This window comes from Achroia grisella, unplaced genomic scaffold (assembly GCF_030625045.1).
Source record: "Achroia grisella isolate CSIRO2021 unplaced genomic scaffold, CSIRO_AGI_Agris_v1 utg4577, whole genome shotgun sequence".
Classification (NCBI taxonomy): domain Eukaryota; kingdom Metazoa; phylum Arthropoda; class Insecta; order Lepidoptera; family Pyralidae; genus Achroia; species Achroia grisella.
The window spans coordinates 184,334-194,575 of NW_026712869.1; positions in this window are offsets into that span (position 1 = coordinate 184,334).

The window sequence follows — 10,242 nt, forward strand, 5'->3', positions numbered from 1 at the left end:
TCCGAATGAGCGGTAGATTAAAAAAATGTAATGACTATTCAAAAGTGCTTCAATGTAAGTTTATTTGAATAAATGATTTTCTATTCTATTCTATTCTATTGAAGTTATATAAATAAATAAAGTTCGTCAGTGTAAGCAATGATTGTTCACGTTAAAACATAATTTCTACGGCGTAATTCAAAATATCTTTATTCGTGTATATGTATATAGACTCATATAATATGTCAAATCTACCTAAAAGTCATTTCATCCATAATAGGTGACCATTATTTTTTTAATTGATTGTCTATACATAACGTCATCACCAGAAATGAATGGTATACCACGAGTAAACTGCGGGAAAAGACTAGTATAACGTAATACAATCTATCTAACACTTCACTACATAGTATATACGTATAAATAAAATTGGAGTGTCTGTTTGTAATATTGCAATAACCGTTTTCTACTACAAGCATATTTTATTTATTTTTATTTATTTATTTATTTTATTTATTTATTTGAAACCAACAGCATACACAATATATAAAAACAGAAAGTACAAACCAATAGTATAGCTAATAATAGGTTTCACAATATCAGTAAAAAGAAAAATATAACAAAGTGACGGACTTCACACAAAAGATAACAAGGATACATTCCGAGGTTTCAGAAATGACCTAGGCCGCGTAATATGGGAGTTCATAATTGGCAGCATACATCAGAGTAGTCGGGACCGATAGTAATTGTTATGTATCCCTGCTACCATAACATACATTACTATATATGATTATAATTTTACATGTTACATTTAAATATACAAACTTAAACAATATATTTCAATACTCAACAAAAATAACACAAAAACAAATTGCACTACAGTCAGAATTATCGTAGTATAAATCCAATTACTATGATGTCTATTCCTCAGCCATTTATGTTATCTATTTATGATATAATAGGTAATTATTATTGATATAAGAGATCAGTTTAAAATGTGTTCGTAAACTTGCGATTTAAAATTGCATTTTGAACCGAAAAAAAGATCTGCATTTTCAAAATTTTTATTGTAATTGCGTAGAATACGCACTATAGGGGCATTACTAGCATAATTGGTGGACCTTGATGGTACATGCATAAGCGGTGTATGACGTGTTCGCTTGGGAGGTGTACAGTATGCAACTCGCGCTACCAATTCAGGGCAATCTAAGTTACCGCGTACTATATCAAATAATAGGCACATTTCTGCTACAGCACGTCTTTCTTCAAGAGTAGGAATACGAAACTCCCGACAACACTCAAGATAGGAATTAACAGGACGTCTAAAACGGTAGGCAAGATGATCAACAAATTTTTTCTGTATACGTTCAAGACGTTCTATATAAATTTCGTATTGTGGTGACCATACCGGGCACGCATAATCCAAAATACTACGAACATATGTATAGTACAGGTTTTTTAGCGTAGCTATATCGTGAAAAGGCGTAGTTACCCGCAGTACGAATCCCAAGAATTTAAAAGCCTTCGATGTTATTATATCAATATGTTGATCGAGGATCATTTTATAATCGAAATGTACACCAAGATCACGTACCTTATATTTCCGTTCTATTGACAATGAATTAATACTGTAATTGTGCATTACAGGATTAATTTTCCTACTAAAACTGATACATTCGCATTTCTTGACATTTATTGTGATGTTATTTTTCTTATAGTAATTATTAAGAGAATTCAGGTCACTTTGAAGTTTTAAACAGTCATTGATGTCACGTATTCTGAAAAATATTTTCTTATCATCTGCGTACATTAAATAATTGACGAAATTAAAACAATTATCTATATCGAATAAATAAGCGTTGTAGAACAGTGGGCCAAGATGAGATCCCTGCGGTACACCGGTTGGTACATCAACAAAGTTAGAACGATAACCACCCACAATAACAGCTTGAGACCGATTTCTGAGGTAAGAATCAATCCAACGAAGTAAGTCACCATGAATACCAAGTGATTTCAATTTACAAAGAAGAATGCTATGGTCAACGCGATCGAAAGCTTTTTCAATATCAGTGTAGATTACATCAACCTGTCCGCCGTGATCCATGTTTTCCAAAACATAACTTGAAAAACAAACCAAATTAGTAACAGTAGAACGGCCTCTAAGGAAAGCATGTTGCCGATCATTTATACCTTGATGAATAATGGGATATATCGCATTATAAACAAATTTTTCAAATAATTTTGCCACAGTATTGAGTATAGATATTCCCCTATAAAACTCCACTTTAGTTCGCGATCCACTCTTGTGTAGTGGCAATATATGGGCGCGTTTCCAGATATCTGGAAATACACTTTCTTTTAAGGAGCGATTAAAAATAATTGTAATAGGAAGGGCGAGACCTTCAGCACATCTGGACCAGAACAATGGTGGAATTCCATCACTTCCGGCGCCCTTAAATACATTTAATTTGTCTAGCGATTTTCTTACATCCGACAAAGGTATATTACAGGTTGATATTATATTGTTATTAACTGTATCGACAAAGTTGGAGTTTGATCTGTCAAGAGGTTTACCAAAAACACTACAAAAGAAATTATTAAAGGCTTCGCAAATCTCTTTACCATCCGTAATTTTTTTGTTATCGTATGTCATTACTTTAGAAATGCTGGATGCACCCCGAGCAGAGTTGATGTATGACCAAAAAACCTTTTTGTTATCTTTCATATTTGTCTCAATGAAAATATTAATAAAAATGTTATTTTGGTGTATGTACCGTACACCAAAATAACATTTTTGTCTGTCTGTCTGTTTATTCCGGCTAATCTCTAAAATGGCTGGACCGATTTTGACGAGACCTTTATTAACAGGTAGCTGATCTTATAAGGAGTAACTTGTATTTTTATAAATCTCGTCATAATCGGTCCAGCCATTTTAGAGATTAGCTCTAAAATGGCTTGACCGATTTTGACGAGACATTTATTAACAGGTAGCTGATGTTATAAGGAGTAGCTTAGGCTACCTTTATTTTAGGAAAATAAAGTCAAATTCCACTCGGACGAAGTCGCGTGTGCAGCTAGTCATAATTATAACAGGTGTCAGCCCTGCGGTGTTAATAATATGTTACGGTATGAGGCGGCCCTGGTAGTGGATATTGAATCAAACGCTGGTAATTACCATCCTAATTAAGATGTTCAGTTTTCAGCAGCGCACCACACAACGCGTGCACCCGTGTGTACATTATGATTTCTGTTTGTTGTCATCAGCAATTAGTAACAAGTTATAGTTTATCTAACTAGCGGTTCCCGTGACTTTGACCGCATGGAATTTAACTTTATTTTTCTAATAAAAAGTAGCCTAAGAATAGAATAGAATAGAATAGAAAATCATTTATTCAAATAAACTTAATTTAAGCACTTTTGAATAGTCATGACAATTTGTTTTTTATCTACCACTCGTTCGGAAAGCTGTCTCATCACAAGAAGAACGAGCAGGAAACTTGTGTGTTGCTCTTTTAAATAATCCTTGTAAGTTTACATTTACAAGTCGAAACGTGTGAATACAAACTACCAACCAGCACTAATTTTTTGGGTCAAATATAAATATGCAATAAGATTAAATCAGTCGTAGTGATAAGAGCAGACCAGTCCCTACAAGCAGCACTCGTTCACGAGTATGACGGATGAGCCAGCCATCACTGCGCTCGACCATATTTTAGGGAGCCCAATGACCCGGCCCACCACGCCGCCACATGTCTGTACATTTTAGTGAGCATGACTACTAATTCCACACGACCACGTCAGTAAGTTACTCCTTATTACATTAGTTACCTGCCAATAAAGGTCTCGTTAAAATCAGTCCAGCCATTTTAGAGATTAGCCGGAACAGACAGACAAAAATTGTAAATAATGTTATTTTGGTGTATGTACTGCGATAACCTCGGTGGTCTAGTGGTTTAGCACGCCGCTTTACGTCCAAAGGTCGCGGGTTCGATTCCTCGCACGGCACAAACATTTGTATTCATGACAATAATTGTTTGTGTCGGTCTGGGTGTTTTCTATGTATAATACCTATGTATGTATTTACGAAAAAAAAAATCTATGTATTTGTATCAGTTGTCTAGTACCCATATCACAAGCTTTAGCTAGCTTAATTTAGGTCTAGATGGCGCTGTGTGAATTGTCCTGAGATTATTATTATTATAGATTATTATGTACTGTATTGCATGTAGTAGATAACAGTTATTTCAATATTACAAACAGACACTCCAATTGTATTTATATGTATAGATGATGCGTATTTAGTGAGGCTATGGAATATAACTTCACTATTGCGTTTATAACGCCCGCGTGTTATATGAGTTGCTACAAAACTGATGAAATTACTTTACGAGCAAGTGTCAACAAAATGAGTACGACTAACAAACAACACATTTCACTAGAAATGGATGAGTTGGATTGTGTGCACGTTCCTGGTAATATGCAAATGCAATAAACTGTATAGGTTTAGTGATTCTGTGAATTATAGTTGTGTATTTGGGAAATGGACTATATGTAGGTAAGTATACGTACATGAACGATTATGAAATCAGAAATCATTTATTCATATAGGACATTTTAGCCGGTTATTAACGTCAATTTATTATATTATAACTAGCTGTCCCGGCAAACGTTGTTTTGAAGATAGGGGTTGGTGATAGAAGGGTGAAAAGTTTAGGGTAAGTATGTATTTTTTATTGACACAAAAAAATTTAAATATATAAAATTGAAATAACCGTTTTTTCCTACATGCATATGAATATAAATACGGTACATATGCCAAAATAACACTTTTTTCAATTTTTATGGTTGTATGTTTGTTCCGGCTAATCTCTGAAATGGCTGGACCGATTTTAACGGAACTTTTATTGGCAGGTAGCTGATATAATGAAGAGTAACTTTGGCTAATTTTATTTTTAGAAAACTATTTTTTTGTTAATAAAATAAAGCTATATTTCACGCGGACTAGCAGCTATAATTAAAATAATCCACGAAATATATGTATTTATAATTCATAAAAAATGCTAGTGATCGCCCTGAGTGCAATATTCATTGATTAACACATTCTCTATTTACAAGTTGGATTACATTTTAACATAAATTGTAACAGGCAAGACAGACTATTACAATTTCCCTGCAAAGATAGAACAACAGAATTTAACTCGCAAACAGCACTTTATCCATTTAGCTCCCTAAACTGAGTTTGCTCGCTTTTAGTAATATTTTTGTGCGTCGATTTTCCAAAGTCGCGAGAGAGGGGGGGTGCCATAATTTAGTTAGCGGGAACAAGTTGGCACGTATGCTATAGCTTCGAAAGAATGCCGGCATCCTCCTGGCTGTTTTATTAAGGAAAAGTTTAATGACGCCCCCTCCCCTCCAACCCTGCGTCCTCGCCGCGTGCCGCGTGTCGCCCGCCCCCAAACTTGAGGAATTCCCGAATTAACTCGTGAATTTAATGAGACAGCGGTGGGTGCTCTGCCTCGACGCACCTTAATTCAAACGCTGTTCAAGTGATTATTCCCGATTGTTAATTCCATCATTGTACATTTACAATTTCGTTTAAGAATTCGCTTGACTCCGTCTGGACGGCGCGGAAGTCGTTTGCTTGTGACAATTTGTAGTTACGGACGCCTAGGTTTCCTGTATCATTATCCGAGTGGGGATCTACTATTTTTTATTTATTTATTTATTTATTTGAGCGACCAACAAGACATACACTATGAGGTTACAATTATTATAACTTGCAAAGAGTTCAGGTATATAGTGTTGACTTAATTACTGGTTGCCATGGCATGCGATATTGTTTACAGAAGTTTATATATATATATATACAATTTTTTTTTATTTTATTTTATTTTTTATTCTTTTTTTTTTCATTTTTATTCTTTACTTTTTGACCGCGGCTTCGCTCACGTTAATTTAACCCCTTAGGGGTGAAATTTATCAGAATCCTTTCTTGAGGATGCCTACGTCATAGTACCTTAATGCATGCAAAGTCTCAGCCCGATTGGTTTAAAATTGACAAAGTTTCATACAAACTTTCATCCCCTATTTTATCCCCTTGGGGATAGAATTAATCAAAATCCTTTCTTAGCGAATGTCTATCTACGTCATAACATCTACCTGCATGCCAAATTTCAGCACGATCCGTCCAGTGGTTTGGGCTGTGCGTTGATAGATCACTACGTCAGTCACCTTTGACTTATATATATTTAGATAGATTGCACCATAATAACAACATATATATATATATGTATATACAAAAGAAAATAATATTTATAATATGGATACAAAAGACAGTCTAATCGCTTATGCGATCTCTTCCAGACAACCCTTGGGTAGAAGAAAGGACAGAAAGGTGGATGGCGCATGATGGAGTAGAAAATACATTAATAATATTAATATATAAAATTCATATACATATTATATACTGTTTTAAATTTGACGCGGTCATTATTTATATGTATAATTAGTAAAAATCGAGATCTTACCACGTTTTATATTTATTTGCTGAGTTCCCGATATTTCGGCAGTGTTTCAACCACCATGATCACGGGTGAACTGAAGAGCAGCGGGTAGATGGAAAATGAAATCTTTTTATGGACAGACATATGCGTCTACCTTCACACGTCTTCGTTTGTTGCTACTACTGGAATATAAAACGTGGTAAGATCCCGTGATTTTTATTAATTATACGTATACATAATATATAAATAAATAACATACTATAATAATAATATATATCTTCTTTTATAAGTCAAAAATTCGTATATTTAAACATTGTTACTTTTTAATTACCTTTATATATCACTAGCTGTCCCGGCTCACGTTGTATTGCCTTAAAATAAAAAAAATTTAGGTGTGGATTACCCCTAACATTTAGGGGGATGTAAATAGATGTTGGCCGATTCTCAGACCTACTCAATACGCTCACAAAATTTCATGAGAATCGGTCAGGCCGTTTCGGAGGAGTATGGGAACGAAAACTGTGACACGAGAATTTTATATATAAGATTATCATTACATAGTATAAAACAAAGTCGCTATCTGTCCGTCCCTGTGTATGTATGCTTAAATCTTTAAAACTACGCAACGGATTTTGAAGCGGTTTTTTTTAATAGATAGAGTGATTCAAGAGGAAGGTTTATATATATAATACACACGTGCGAAGTCGGGGCGAGTAGCAAGTATTATAATATAAGAAATAGAGTTATTTCTTTTCATAAAAATGTACGTAAAATGAAAGAAGTAATAATATATTTAAATTGCAACTACAAATAATGTATAAGTCTATTGTAGGGTGTAATATAAAGTAGAAAAATAATATTAATTGTATTTATAACATCTCAAATAAATCTAGCGTGTCAAAGCCGAGTTCAAGTAAGAGAACTGGCGAGCAGCACCGTGTGTACGTGCACCGTTACACGAACCATTTGGAGCCACTTTTGACCCCCTCATAACTCAAAAACTCTTTCACATAAACCTGTCAAATTTGGTTCATATATTGAGACTTGCGAGATAAATACGTGTTCCAAATTTCATAAACATATCTCAAACGGTTATTTAGATATTATACATGTTTACAGGAAGATTTATATATATATAATACATGTACACCCATGCGAAGCCTGGGTGAGAAGCTAGTGAAATATAAACGTAAATTAAATCATCTTAAAATGCTAAAAGAAGCAGATTGTAACGTTATACTCAGCAATTATTCATCCATACTAAACCGCGTTCACTTAGGTTGTGGAATGAACTTCCTGCCGAGGTTTTCTCACGAGACTACAGCATGGGGTTTTTCAAGAAGGGTATATTAAGGTTTCTTAAGGGTCGGCAACGCGCACGTGACACCCCTGGTGTTTCAGGCGTCCATAGGCTACGGTAACTATTTACCATCAGATGGGCCGTATGCCAGTTTGCCACCTTAGTAGTATAAAAAAAATTAAAACAAAGTTGAGTGTGTATAATTAATAGATAGTTGTGTTGTATAATTGTAATTGATAGTGTAATTTGGGCGCGCGGCGGGAGCATGCGATAATCTACCGAACAGATGTTTTGTCCAATTTATGGCGTTGGAGGACCCCAGGGAGTCGCCGCGCCGTCTGCACCCGACCCTCGCAGAGTTATGTGTTTGTATTGAGGTCTTAAGAGGGTCCGGCCTATGCTTTTAATGCTAAGAAACTCGGCAGATACTCATAGACGGCTGACGGGTTTAATGACAGCTGAACAGACATTTCTCAAACATATCTCTATATTAATTGGTTGCCTCTTCATCATTGCGACAGATAAAGCCATCTCTATTTTTTAATCTATACTTGTATATAAAATTTGGAGTGTCTGTTTGTAATATTGAAATAACCGTTTTTTACTACATGCATATGAATATAAAAATACGGTATATACACCTAAATAACATTTTTGACGATTTTTGTCCGTCTCTGTCTGTTTGTTTCTGCTAATCTCTGAAATTCCTGGACCGATTTTGACGCGCCATTTTTTAGCAGGTAGCTGATGTAATAAGAAGTAACTTAAGCTACTGTTATCTTAGAAAATAAAATTTATTATAGGAAAATAAAGTTAAATCCCACCCTGACGAAGTCGTGGCAACAGCTAGATTTACTCTCAGAGTTTAGCAAGAACAAACAGACAGACAAAAATTTACAAACATATTTTATTAAGGTAACTGTATTTCCATATGCATTTAGTGAAAACCAGTTAATTTGAATTATAAACAGACACTTCAATTATATTTATTTGTATAGACATAAAATTTGTAACAGTAGGTAGTCAGAACAACACAGTGTTTTGTATAAAACAAAACATGCGACGCAATGTAGCCGCCCTCGACATCGACGTGCGAGTATTTACGAGTACAGTCTGTTCCAGATCGTGTACCTTTTAGCAGTACAGGATTATTCATCTGTTATTTTACCAAACGAGAGTAGGCAGGGACCGGTCAAAAAGTTTTCCACTGCCGTCATCTAGATGAACAGTAATGGAGAGTATAACTTACCTACTTGTTATAATGGAGTCGAATGGGAAAAGTGGCGCGTTTGCAGAGTTTCGAAGGATTTCAAAGTTGGCGATAGTGGTAATCTCGGCAGGGGTAGGGGGTGGGGGTGGCCACCGCCCCCGAGTTAACACGCGGCGATTATTAGTCTGCTCTCAACAAGTTTACAACATTTTTGTGAGAATTAAATGCGCAAATGAAGATTGCAGTTGTGTGAACAAGTTTAATTATATGTTTTTGAAGAGGGATGGATTTGAATTATAAATTTGTGAAAAGGGATGGATATATGTATGGATGTTTGTTGCTCTTTCACGCTAAAACTATTCAACGGATTCTGATGAAACTTTACAGTAATATAGCACATACATCAGAATAGAATAGAAAATCATTTATTCAAATAAACTTACATTGAAGCACTTTGGAATAGTCATCGCATTTTTTTAATCTACCGCTCGTTCGGAAAGCTGTCTCATCACAAGAAGAACGAGCAAGAAACTTGGGTGTTGCCTTTTTAAATAATTTTATTATTACTTTACATTTTTAAGTATAAGTGTGTGAATACAAACCACCAATTAGCACTAATTCAATTAAATACTCAAATAGAAAAAAATATTAACAGAATAACATCTTATATATAAAATTCTCGTGTCACAATGTTAGTTACCATACTCCGAAACAGCTTGACCGATTTTTATGAGATTGTATGCATTCAATAGATCTGAGAATCGGCTACTATCTATTCTTCATACCCCTAAGTGATAAGGACTGTCCACCCCTAACATTTTTTCACGGAGATTTTTTTTATTATATATTTATAATGTGGCATTTTGTAATGGAGGAATTTTGCAAATGGAGTAGAAAAATAACAGAGTGGTATCCTAGACGGAAAGAGAAAGAAGTGAAGGCAGATGATGAAATGGGAAGATGAGTTGAAGTCAACTGTGGGCACAAAATGGAGAAGAGTTGCACAGGATAGGAGTCAATGGAAGTCGCTGGAGGAGGCCTATGACAAAATGCACACTGAAATTAGAGATATATTATATAAAAAAAAAATAGTATATTATAGTTAAAAATATTTGTAAATTTCAGAATAAATGGCTTTATTATTATTATTATAATGTGGCATTAATAATACATACAATCCTAAATTATCACCCTTCTATCTCGAACCTCTACTATTTAGTAGTAATTTATATGGCAAAACGTTTGCCGGG